General features: G+C 47.2%; 1 protein-coding gene across 4 annotated transcripts in view; it reads left to right on the top strand.

Moving 5' to 3' along the window:
• The first annotated feature begins 300 nt into the window (after positions 1 to 300).
• SQOR (sulfide quinone oxidoreductase) overlaps positions 301 to 12,939 on the top strand; it is a 44,721-nt gene continuing 32,082 nt past the window's right edge. Inside the window, exon 1 of one of the 4 annotated variants that reach the window (XM_070237142.1) lies at positions 301 to 514. The gene's annotated coding sequence lies outside the window, so the exon portion shown is untranslated. Of the gene's footprint in view, positions 515 to 861; positions 1,210 to 3,530; positions 3,710 to 12,939 lie in introns of those variants that run through there. The other 3 variants (XM_023618171.2, XM_070237143.1, XM_070237135.1) reach the window with 3 other exon arrangements.

The following is a 12,939-nucleotide window of genomic DNA, read 5'->3' as shown; positions in this document are numbered from 1 at the left end:
CTCTATTTCTGTGAAAAACGTCACTGGAATTTTGATAGGGATTTGCATTGAATCTGTAGATTGCTTTGGGTAGTTTGGACATTTTAACAAAATTAATTCTTCCAATCCATGAGCACGAACTATCTTTCCATTTATTTGTGTCTTCTGTCTTTTCTTTCGTCAGTGTCTTACAGTCTTCAATGTCTCACAGCTTAAAATTGCGTAAGACTTTCACGGCACCCGTATTTATTCTAAAAAGGAGCTACTAAATCTGATATGGTGGAGAACCCCTCATCTACACTTTGCAACCCCCTAGAAAGAGCAGCCAGTTGAAAATGTCTGTCTAGTCATGAAAGTAGGAACACGGTGCGGAGGCCAGCGGCTGGAAGCCAGCTGACCCGGGCCTACGCCCTGAGGGAAAAGCACGGCTCCAGCGTTCACCAAGGCAAGTCCTGGGGTTTCTCTGGGCCTCTGCTGCCGCATCTGTGAAATGAGCGCAGGCGCAGCTGTCTCTCTGGGCAGTCGTGGGAACCAGGTGAGAAGCACAGGAGGCCCTGGAGGACCCCGCCAAACTACCCTGGCCGCCATCCACAGCCCCGCCTCCACCTTTGTCCCTCCCAGTTACGCAATGCTATTGGCACTGGCGGAGGAGGGGTGAAAAGAGAGGGGAAGGGAGAGGGCAGAGGAGGGGGGATCATTTTTTGTGCCATGTACCCCTTTGACAGTTTTGGAAGGACTAAGGACACCTTCTCAGAACAATGCTTTTAAAGATATAAAATAAAAGCGGGGGGAGAGGGGGAGGGAGCAGTGGCAGGGGTAGGGGCGGAAGGGGAAGAGGTGAGGCGGGGCAGGGTAGGGGCCGGGACACGGGGCGGGGGTGGTATAGTGACAGGTGGCCTCCTTGCCCTCCGCTGTCGCGCACGAGGGCGCTGGCCGCGCTCCAGAGTGCGCTAGGGGTAGTGGCGAGTCTGCTCCCGGGCAGCGCCCCGGGCCAGTTGTACCCGCGTCCCCGGCCCTGTCCTCTGTGCGGCTCAAAGCCGGGCGCAGTCTGCGCTTGGCGTCGGTGCCCAGGCTGTGGCGCCGGGCGGGGCTGCGGCGGGACCTTTCCGGAACTCTCTGGGGGAGACTCGCTCTCCCCGCCTCCAGCCTCCCTCGGGGGGGGCCAGCCCGGCAGGGAGCGGCAGCTTTTGCTGCGCCAACGCTGTGGCCGGAGGCTCCGCTCGCCGCTGGGTAAGAAGCACACGGCGGCTGATCAGGGGAGGGGTCCGGGCGGGGACAGAGGTCCCCCCTGAGGCTGGTTGTTGGTCCAACTCTGCTCCCGCAGCTGGGACTCGGCGGACCGGCGCCGCGCGTTCCAGCCCGCTTCACGCTCTCCTTCCCCGGGCCGCGACACCCTGGGCCCGCGCGGTCCTTGTCCGGATCCCGGGTCCTGGGACTCTTGCTTCCTTCCAGGAGTGTTGGGCCTCGGGGGCGCCCAGAGGTCGAACTGCGAGGGGCGGTTAAAACCCGAAGTATCCGTGGTCTCGGGGTGTGAGAATTTCTCGGCGTTTTACTGTGTGGGAATTTCTGGCCCTTCACTTGTTGAATGTGTTCCTCAGCGCCGTCCCCGGGGCGCGAGTGGGTGCTCAGCCTCGGGGGTCAGAGATTGACGTCAGCCCATCTGCCTGCAGCGGGGACACATTTATCCCCCGACATTGCGCGTGGGACAGGGGGACGCTCGAGGAGTCTGCTGCGGCTGGAACGAGCGGAGGAGAGCGTTTAGGGCACGTGCGGAGCAGGACTTGGTGGAAATGGGAGAAAGGGTCCTCTAGTGGGACTGCAGTGGGGCTCCTTGCCCTTCCTCTTCTGTCTCTTTTAATTATAAAAACCCCAACCTAGTTTCTTGCTCAAAGACATGATGAGCAGAGCCCCTGGATTTGCCTGCGCTGCCCATTGCTACAGTGTAGGGTTCTGACCCACTTTCATGCCATGTACCCCTTTGGCAGTTCTGGGCGGACTAAGGACCCCTCTCAGAACAATGTTTTTAAAGGTGTAAAATAAAAGGCAGAGTATTAGAAAGGAAACTGTTTCCAAATCACGTGTCAAAATATTAAAAGCGTTTATGTTGTAGTCATACGTGTGCCTTTAAAAAAAAACTATGTTAAATAACAAGAGCTAGCAGTGGATCCAATAGCTACGATAATTTTGAAGTAGTAATGAACATAAACAATATTTCAAGATATAGGCAACACCTGTAGTATAAGAACATGTCTGTGATTTCTATTGGTGACAAAGTCATCCTGCTAATGGTTTATTGCCAACGTATACAATGGAAGAAAATGTTAAATTTCAGTTAGAGATGAGTGAAAATAAAGATGTAAATTTTTTTTTTTCCATTTAAGTTCGTGAGCCCCAGGTTAAGATCCCTTGATAGTGGAAATGGCACTGCCCAGGAGGTCAAGGGACATGGCTTCTGGTCTTGACACTTCCGTTGACTAGCAACGTGACCTTGGCTTTTGAACTTCTTTGTGCCTTAGCTCTTCCGTGCATGGGGGAGATAATTGTGCCTTCCCATGAGTTTAAGGTGCCCAGCACTGCACCTGGTCCAGTCTGTCCCTGGGCTGCAGGCTTCTGGCCATCACCAGTGTATTCCCAATCCTGGAACATGGAATGTACTAAATAAATATTTATTGAATGAATAAGAGGATTGGAGAGGGTTGTTTGTGATTATGTCTAGAAAACCAAAATTCATCAAGGAGGCAGCTGGTGGTTTGAGAAATGACTCTATTTAAAATTTGGGCTTTTTATACTGACTGAACAAATATATAAACACATCTGGAGCTGGAATACTTGAAATGTCAGGGCCCATGGGTGTGTGTGTGGGGGTCTGTGTGGCTTGTGTTCTGCTAGAGAAAATGAAATCGAGTGTGGATAGGAAACTAGGATTTCTTTGCAGAACAGTCTCCTCCATCTTGACTGTGTCTAGGCTTGTTAGTCTGATGTGTTGTAACACAGGAAATGTCATATAGGGAATGAAGACAGATCCATGATGAAGCAATTCTGGGCATAGATTCTCTTTCCTCTTTTCTTTTCACCTTTCCTTGCCCCACCACCCAGTACATATCTCCTCTCTGACTCTGAAGATTTTGTAAATAGGAGCAGTGGGAGTAAGTTGCTAGAAGCTGCCCAGACTAGACCTGAAGTCAATTAGTTGCTTCTTAATTCCCAACCTTAGAAGTCTACATAATCCAACAAATGTGGATGGTAATAGGAAGAAGAAAAGTAGGTCTTGCTAGCCATCCCTCTGATGTAGTTTGTGAAAGTGCTAAATTGGGGCAGGAAGATGGGGAGAGAACTTTGTAAAGAACAGGAAATTTGGAACACACTGGAGCTGTCTATGCCTATAACTTTGGGAAGGGCAAATACTAGTGTTGTGGACTAAATTGTGTCCCCTCAAAATTCATGTATTGAAGCCTGAACCCCCAGTACCTCGGAATGTCACTGTATGTATTTGGAGGTAGAGCCTTTAAAAAGGTAGTTAAGGTTAAATGAGATCATAAGGGTGGGGCCCTAAACCAATATGACTGGTATCCTTATAAGAAGAGGAAGAGACAGCAGGGACATGTGTACACAGAGGGACAACCGTATGAGGACACAATAAGAAGGTGGCTACCTGTGAGCCAAGGAGAGAGGCTTCAGGAGAAACCAAACCTGCCAACACCTTGACCTTGGACTTCCAGCCTCCAGAACTGTGAGATATACATTTCTGTTCTTTGAGCCACCCGGTCAGAGGTATTTTGTTTTGGCTGCCCGAGCAGACTAATATACAGGCTGGGGAATTTAAAATTGAGCGTGAGCTCCCCATTCTCTCTCTTCCTCTGCTCCACTGACCTTTCAGGCCGTGTATTGCAGATGATGATGCTAAAAGGTGGAAGAGGAAAGCCCAACCCAAATAAGTTTTTTGTACCAACCTGCTGGTGTTTCTGCTTCAATTTTGCTGTAGGATGGCCTAATGCTAATACAGGCAGACTAATTCCACCTGGACCTTGCCTTTTGAAAACAAAAGCATCTGACCCTTTGGTTCTGCAGTTCCATGGGATCAATTCTTGAGGCAATGGATGCCTCATGTCTGAATGCATAAATGGTTCACAGGGTAACTGGGAATATGGAGGTGAAAAGAGTTGGTTAATACATCAAAAGATTATATTGATTCAATTACACAGAGGCCCAAGAGACCTTGATCTTAGACTTCTAGCCTCTAGAACTGTGAGAAAATAAATTCTGTTGTTTAAGCCACCCAGTCTGTAGCATTTTGTTATGACAGCTGTAGCAAATTAATACGCGCACCCTCTATTCTAAGTCATGATCCCAACATATCCGTCACTTGCTCTTAGGACCCCTCTCCCCACCTACCCAGGAGAATCTCATACTCTCTTTCTACAGACACTCTGTATGGTCCCTGGGAGCCTGTCGGCCTTATTCACCTTCCTGATTCTGACTGTTAGGAAAAGCAGAACTCGGCATCTTCAACAAGTGACCAGGCCTCGTCAATGACCGGGCCATGTTGTGCCTTACATGTAGTAGGTGCTTTATAAATGCACGGTGGATGATAGGGTGATGGTGTTGATGATCATCCTTAGGTACCACGGGGTGACTCTCTTCTATTCATAATGAATTTGCAAGTTTTGGCCCTAACCCAGCCTTCAGGGAGCTTTCATTCTGTCCAGCTGGGAACCAGCAGCTCCAGCCCTACGTACAGTAGTGGAGAAGGAATATCTGTGTTTATATCCTGGGACCAATCCCTGACTTCTGGAAGGGAGGCCTCAATAGTGGGGCCTGTAGTGCTTTCATTCCACGATACTTTCCCTGGCAGTTTGCTTTAAGGCAAACCATGATATCTCCATAGGAAAATGATATGTTTTAACAACCACCTCATTTATAGTGTAGATTGTGGGAGTATCCCAAGGAGGTTCTGGGTCTAGTAAATGTGGTTTTGTGTCTTTGTGAGCATGTGAGTGGTGCTTGAGATGGGGAGAGGCCATGCCATTTTATGGCCATCTGGGTTTGCTTGATGATCGTGAGCCTTTCAAGGTCTAGGTGATCAAATCGAAGTTTGTTTTGAGTCATAGAGTAGGAAGGACCTTTAAAGTCAATTTATTTTATACTCAAAGAATGGGCTTAACGTGGCTAAGTGACTTGCCCATGGCTCCACAACCTCTGTCCTGGTTGTAAACCCTTGTCAGTCTTTGCTGCAATAATTTACAGCTCTGATCAATCTAAGGCATTAGTAGAACATGTAGGAAGGGGCCTTTGAAGACAGCCAGTCCAATCCTGTGTTTCATTGATGGAGAAAGCATGGCTCAGAATGGTTAAGGACGAGCCCTACCTGGCACTGCCTGCAATGAGGACGTGAGTCTCCTGACTCCTGACACGCCCTCAGGCAAGGCTTCACTAGGATGGGGAACTGTGTCGTTTGGTTAGACATAGGAAGGACATGAGCTTAGGGAACCTGGCACACCTGTTACCTAGCCTACCCCTCATTCTGTCCGAACCATTAAAGGATTGAGTTTGGCGTCCCTTCAATCATGTTCAAACAATAGATGTATAACTTGTAATTAAAGAGTCTTTCTTGATACGTTAAGACCTCACACACTGGATTCCAGGCAGTAATAGATCTGACTAATTGGCCAGTCCTATTTGTAATGAAACTCTACCCTTCAGAGTCTTCTGTCTGTGAAACTGAGTGGCAATCCCAGCGCTCCTGAGGCTAATGAGTAATTTTACTGTGATCATTTAACAGATTCTGCAGGCCAAGGCATGAGCTGATCCCTGCTGTGTGGCTGGGAGCAAGTTAATTCCACATCAGGCCTCCCTCTCCACTGTGTCGTGTTCTGCAGTCTGGGGATGGACACACACAGGCATACGCAGATCTTCAGTAGACGTGACTAGAGGCCAGCTGCGAATGATAGAGGGGACGGGGAACTAGATTGTGATTATTTATACACTAGAACCTGAGTGGCCAAGCTCCCACTGGCTAAAGGAAGCAGAAAAACAAGGCATTTTCTCCCTATGTAATTCATTCAAAACCTTTGACTTTCAGTTGAAATAATCCAATTGACTGACTTATTGTTTTCTTTTCTGGAGTCAGAATGCAAGAGTTTTCCTTCTGCAAATGTAATTTTTGTTTTCTGCTTGGCAAATGGATGGCTTGGTGAAATTGTCATTGCCTCCCCATTATAATGCTTTCTAATTGTAGAATGGGTGGAGGCTGGGGAAACTTGTAGGAAATTTCTGAGCAGCAAAGGAAGCCACTGTTTTATTGCCAAGTCCTCATTAGTAATTCTTAGTAACTCTTTAAAGAAAATTCCTACAGTTTGACCCTGAAGAGCTGGGAGCCTAAAGAACCCCAATGGGGCTTAGACCCTGAATCGTCAAGGAGCTGTATACTCTTGTTCTTTTTCCCCGATGATTCGCTCCTGGTCCACTATCGGAGAACTTGCTTCCCAGCTTAATGTTTAAACAAATGTTTGGCCTTATAACAGCTCTGAAATCGAGTTCCAATGTGGCCCAGCAAGTCTAAATGAAGATTGCTCAATTTTCTGTGTCTGTTAACAATATAGTAACCCAGTTCCTGAACACATAGGCGATGACAAAGCTGCCGTTACTCAAGAGGAGCTGTGCCAAGAGGAAGGGCGCAGCCCGTATAATCTCTCTGCAGAACACCACCCATTCAGTTGTCAAGGGGGGTGGTTTCCTTCTCACTCACCTGCTTTGGACCTTTACTGCACTGTGAGTAATACAATACTGTTACTTACAGTATCTTTAGATACCCTCTACATAGCCACCTGTACAATGTCATAGTTCACGTTCTTCCTTCTTTAGCCTCTATAGCTGACTTGTCACAAAAATGCCTGCAGCATGTGTTTTGCTTCATCTCTGTTCTCATTGTCTGTTCCAAACCCTCACTGGTGCCTGAATTTCTGAAACAGCCACTTGCCAGATCTTCATAATCCTGGTCTCTCTTGTTACAATAGACAGACTCTTCTCATTCAGCGTAGTCTCCACAATGCCTCGCCCGATGCCTGGCACATGCAAACACTCAAAAATGCTGAATTCAATTGAATTGCTCCACTTCATCTTCTCAGCCTCCGCCAGGGGGTCTTCTAAGATATCAGTTTCCTTAAGAACTTCCAAGGACTCTCACTTCCATTAGCGGGGACTACGAGCTCAAATGCACGCCAGGGCTGAGCAGGTGACATAAATGACTAACAGATGCTGAGTGGGGCTGGGGTCACCTGGAACCTCATGCAGGGTCTAGATGGGCAATGACTACTCAGCTCCAGCCAAGTCTTGACATGTGAGAACGTGGACTCAGTGTTGTCAGAGGCCAACCACCTGGAATTTTTTTGGTGAGATGTCCCAAATTTTTAATGTTGGCACTAATTCAAAATTTAAGAAAACTCTGTGTCAAATAAAACACAGCTCAGGTCTATATTTGGCAAGCAGGTTGCCACTTTGTGATCTAAGGATGGAATTACAGTTGTCTAGGATTAAGCTCCCAAACCAGAACTTTACGCACATGTGCCTATCCCATCTTCTCTCTCCCTCTTCTCTTGGACATCTGCCCTAGGCTGCCTGCCTCCTTGTCCACAGTTATGGCTATGCTCATTCTAGGAGATTCTGCTTCCCAAACCTCAAACCCAACTGTCCCAAACTTGCCCTTGCCTTGACTGCCTGGTTTTTGCCCACAAAATTCCTCTCTCCTCAGCTGCCTGGATGTCAGCTTTGACATTTTTTCCTCCCAGGATCCCTTCCTACCTCTCATCCAATTATTCTCTTCCTCCCACCTTGGTCTTATCTGAATCTTCCTAGTATATTTGATGCTAGCATCTATTCAGGCCCTTATCACTCACACCTAGACTACTCCTAACTGACTTTCACAACTGGTTTTGTCCCTCCAATTTAATTTGCTTCCTGACACTAGAGTCATTTTCTCAAAGCTGCCCCCTCTGTTCTATCACTTCTTAAAACTTTGATTTTCAATATAAAACCTCAGTTTCCTGGCATGGCCCTTTATAATTGGGCTATCATATTTCTTCCTTGTCTCTTCTCAACATCAGTCAAGTCTGGTTGGCTTTCCATTGCCCAGACACGCTCTAGGCCTTCCTACCTTATCAGTCAGGGTCTCTGGGAAACAGATGGCATATTTGAACAGCGTTATTAAGAAGGGTTTAGTAAAATAACCATTTATCAAGGTGTGGGCAGGGTTAAGGGGAGCCAGTAAGAGTGGTGAAGCAATTGGATTGATTTGGCGCCTGAAGAAGCAAGTAGAGGGAGTGATTACTAGAACCTTGAGAAAGAGCTGTGGTTGAGGGCTACCCCACAGGAGCCAAGGCCTTCAGCTGAGGCATACAGCCGTTGCTGAACTGAGGCATCCTCTAGTCTACTGGTGCCTCCCATTGGCTGAACCCAACTGGAAGCCAGAGGACAAAGGAGGCCAGTTGATGCCTCTCTTACAGCTCAGCTCTCAGGACTCAGAGCAGGGCACAGAAGGCTGGAGAGAGATCTGGAGGGCAGCCACCATCTCTCTGATTCATTTACTGATGCTGTTCTTCCTCTGGGTGTCCCTTCCCATAGCATTTCCATTTGTCAACATGCTGCCAGTCTTTAACCTCCTGCTCAGATTCTATCTGTTTCACCAAGCTTTCACTTTCCTTCCACTAATCCAGAGATGATATAGGTGTTGGAAAATAAAGGTACTTCACTTTTTGGTAACTGTTCCTGAGGACGTGGCTGTGCTCACTCTTGGTAGACTGCAGAGGTTTTCTGCTTGCTGCCACCAACTGTCTGGACCATCCCAGGGGATGACAAGAAGGGCCCAGACACTCTATGAGTGTCAATGGGGACAGATGGGACCAGAGCCTGGAAGCAGAATCAAGCTGGGCTGGACTTTGGGCCATGGATAAGATGAGGAAAAAAGAAAGGGCATTTCGGGAGGGTGTAATGGGAGGACGAGGGGCTGACATGTGCTCCATCTCACTAGAACAGAAGCTCTGTCTGCACAAGGACCTGATGTGACACATTCCTTGCTTTTCTCCCAGCACCTATCACAGGGCCTGGCACGATGAAGGATCTTAGTAATTGTCTTAGTCTGTTCGAGCTGCTGTAACAAAATATCACAGACTGGGTAGCTTACAAACCACAGAAGTTTGTTTCTCACAGTTCTGGATGCTGGAAGTCCAACATCAAGGTGCCAGCATAGTCGAGTGAGGGCCTTTTTCCCAGTTCATAGCCGATGCCTTTTCACTGTTTCCTCACATGGTAGAAGGGGCTTGGGATCTCTCTGGACCCTCTTTTATGAGGGCACTAATCCCATTCAGGAGGGCTCCATCCTCATGACCTAATCATCTCCGAAAGACCCCACCGACTAATACCATCACCACTGGGGGTTAGGATGTCAACATATGCGTTTTAGGGGGACACAATCATTCAGACCGTAGAATGAACTAATGAAATAAGTGGATTTATTTAATACCTTTACATGTCAGATGTGTACACAATGAATGAAAGTGGAACTTAGTTCATTCAAAAAAACTGTATTGAGTTTGGAGGAAAACCCAAAGCACTGGGACATACCTACTCAAGCTCAAAAGAGAAGGATGTGTACTTTCTAACTACCCTTAACATGCCAATATTTAAATGAGACCTTCTAACATTAAAAATACTTTCCCCTCAAATTTGGCTCACCTTATTCTTGGCTTACATTTTCAGTAGCTGGCAAGCTCTGCTGTTCTTCTCTTAGCATCTAAAGCTAGTGCACTGGGACTGGGACCAGGACTGAGGTGGGGAAATTTCTGTTCATCAGCGCAGTCTTTGTATGTAGCAGATACTCAATGAACACTTGTGGAAACATTCTTAGATATGGCAGAATTGTGACCATGCAGATTTCATGTAACTCTATTGTTTCCATAAAGATATACTTACACATTTAGCATAGCTAAATGTAATTTAATTTGCATACCTTTTGTGCAGGCAATAAATCTGTAAATAAAAATATAACCTTGATTATGTTTCCTGATTTTTGGTTCTGCATATTTAGCCATGCTATGATTGAGACAAGTTCAGAAGAAGTATACACCTGGATTTGTACATATATTTATAGCCTGTAGAAGACTCTTCCTTAGACACCCTTCTGAGCACTTCTGGCTGAGGACACTTCCCCTTTGTTTTTTATTTTTATTTTTTGAGGAAGATTAGCCCTGAGCTAACATCTGCCGCCAATCCTCCTCTTTTAGCTGAGGCAGACTGGCCCTGAGCTAACATCTGTGCCCATCTTCCTCTACTTTATATGTGGGACGCCTGTCACAGCATGGCTTGTCGAGTGGTGGGTAGATCCCCACCCAGGATCTGAACCGGCGAACCCCGGGCCGCCAAAGCAGAAGGTGCGAACTTAACCACTGTGCCACTGGTTGGCCCCAACACTTCCACTTCATCAAGGTTAAATGGATAAAAGAGATGTGAGAACTTTCCTTCGTGGAGAAGATAGCTCAGGTTTCAGTACAGCAGCTGATAGAGCGTGTGACAAAGGAAAGGCAGGCCTGGTGATGTATTCTTCCAGAGTCATCATCGCATTAAAAAATCATACTGTAGCTATGTTATTTAGTTGCAAAAATTTGGCCTACTCACCCACGTAATTATAACATTCGAAAGTAATATGTAATTAAATCGCTTTTTAAATGCTGCCTGGCAGTTCAGCGGATATGTAAGGAGAAGGAGCAGAGCCAAAATTTGTTAAACATGTAAAATCTTCCATCTGACTCAACAGTTGGTGAATGCTTTTAAATGTAGGTGTATTAGAACCTGCCTGGGAGTTGTTTTAATCAGGGATGGTGAGGCCAGCACATCAGGAGGTGACTCCTGTGGAGGAAGGTTTTACTCTGAGTTCCTCAGGAACAGAAGGTGTGGGGCCACACAGGGAAGCACCCAGGTTGGTCGGGAGGCAGAAAAATTGAGGGGAAAGCGTGGCAAACCTACATTGTGGTTTCATGAGGTAGGGTGAACAGGCTGACCAGGTTTGGGATCGGCCAATTTGAGTAATTTTACTGGGCTCCGTGGTGTAAGGACTGCCTTAGTCGTCTGATGTCTGGCTCCAGGAGGAGGGGGTTCAAGTATGGGCTCTGGGTTGGTTGGATGACTTTTCAAGGGTATGGTCTCAGACAAATTTGTTTACTATCTTTAGCAGTTAGCTAACCCTGGGAAAGGCCATCTCTTTAGGATTAACAAAGCCCCCAAATGTCAAATCATAAAATCAGAAAACTGAAAACATGATCAGTACAATAGGACTCGAAAAATCTCCAGGAAGCTTCCATGAAGTGTCTAATCCAGTGCCATTGATAAGTGCCACGAATATGACCACATCCTTTACCTGCATGTACTTCAGCTTAAGATGAGATCATCTCAGGAACCATAACATTTATGGGGCAAGGCTTGGCATTTTCTTGGCATCCAAAGTGGTACTAATCTGGTCAGAGTAACAGTTCCCTTCCTGAGATTTTCCAGATTTGGACCTGCCCTTTTATAGTTTAAGGCAGAGGGTGTGAAGGTTAATTTTACGTGTCAACGTGACTGAGTCACGAGGTTCCCAGATATTTGGTCAAACATTATTCTGGGTGTGTCTATACGGATGTTTCCAGAGGATTCGGTAAAGCAGATGGCCCTCCCCAGTGTGGGCAGCCTCATCCCATCAGTTGAAGGTCTGAACAGAACAAAAAGCCTGACCGTCCCGTGACTGAGAGAGAATCCGTCTGCCTGACTGCCTTGAGCTGGGACATTGGTTTTCTCCTGCCTTTATACTCGAACTGAAACATCAGCCCTTCCTGGGTCTTGAACCCGCTGAGCTTTCATGGAAACTGCACCACTGACTCTCCCAGGTCTCCAGCTTGATGACTGCAGATCTCAGGACTTGTCAGCCTCCATAACTGTGTGAGCCAATTCCCGGGAGTGTCCGCCATGTAACAGAGAAGTGATGACGTTTGCTTCGGTTCCCTCCCTCATTTTTTTCTATCTCCTCCACCTGGTTTTGTCCTTTATTGGCAGTGTGGCCTTGAGGATGTAACCAGTGTCCTTGCAGCCTTACTTTTTTCAGTTGTAAAATGGGGTTGGTATGTACCTGAAGCATCTAGCATGGGGCTTGGAACATGGGAGTCTGGGGTGGGGCAGCGATGAGCCAGTTTTACAGTAAGGATCAGGATCCAGCTTCGGATTGTCCAAAGCAGCCATTTATGTTGGGGAGGGATGGAGGGGATTGGCAAAGCTCAGGACTGGTAGAAGGAGGGGCCGGCAAGTTCAGCAAGTCCCAGAGGGGTGGGAGGGCACTAAGGGGGATTTACCCAGAAACAAATGAAGTTTAAGCTTCCCGGCCTCTCTCGCACAGGCCCCTGTGGGTGCGGGGATTCCAGGCGGGGAGGGGTAGCCAGGTTGTGACCAGGAAGCAATTCTGTGCTTGTATTTCTGATAAACTGCCTAAAGGAGACCTCAGGATCCAGACATTTACTGTGATTTATTTTCTCACTGAAAATTGATATTAACTATTGTATCTAATTTTATGTTTGTAATTTTGGGTCCTCAAATTGTATAGACTTCAGTGCTCATAAAACCTGGATCTGCCCCTGCCTGGAGGCCTGCCCCTCTGGAAGATGACGTGTGGGGCCACTTGGGGTTGCAGCACTCTTGCGCGGTGCCCAGCCTAGCAATGAGGCTGTCCTGAGATCCGGAGTTGGGAGAAGGTCCAGACCAGAAGATTTTTTCCTCCTTGAATTGCTGCTTCAAAGAGCATTCAGAAAAAGTTGCTGTTCACAGAAAGGACTCATTGTAGCTCTGGCCCTACTGCTGACTCATTGTGTGACCTTTGGAAGATCACTTTGCCTCTCTGAGCCTCAATTTCCCCATTTGTAAAGTGGTATCAAGACCTCCAGTGTGGCT

The sequence above is a fragment of the Equus caballus genome, chromosome 1, assembly GCF_041296265.1.
Source record: "Equus caballus isolate H_3958 breed thoroughbred chromosome 1, TB-T2T, whole genome shotgun sequence".
Classification (NCBI taxonomy): Eukaryota; Metazoa; Chordata; class Mammalia; order Perissodactyla; family Equidae; genus Equus; species Equus caballus.
This window is presented reverse-complemented; position numbering and strand designations above follow the sequence as displayed.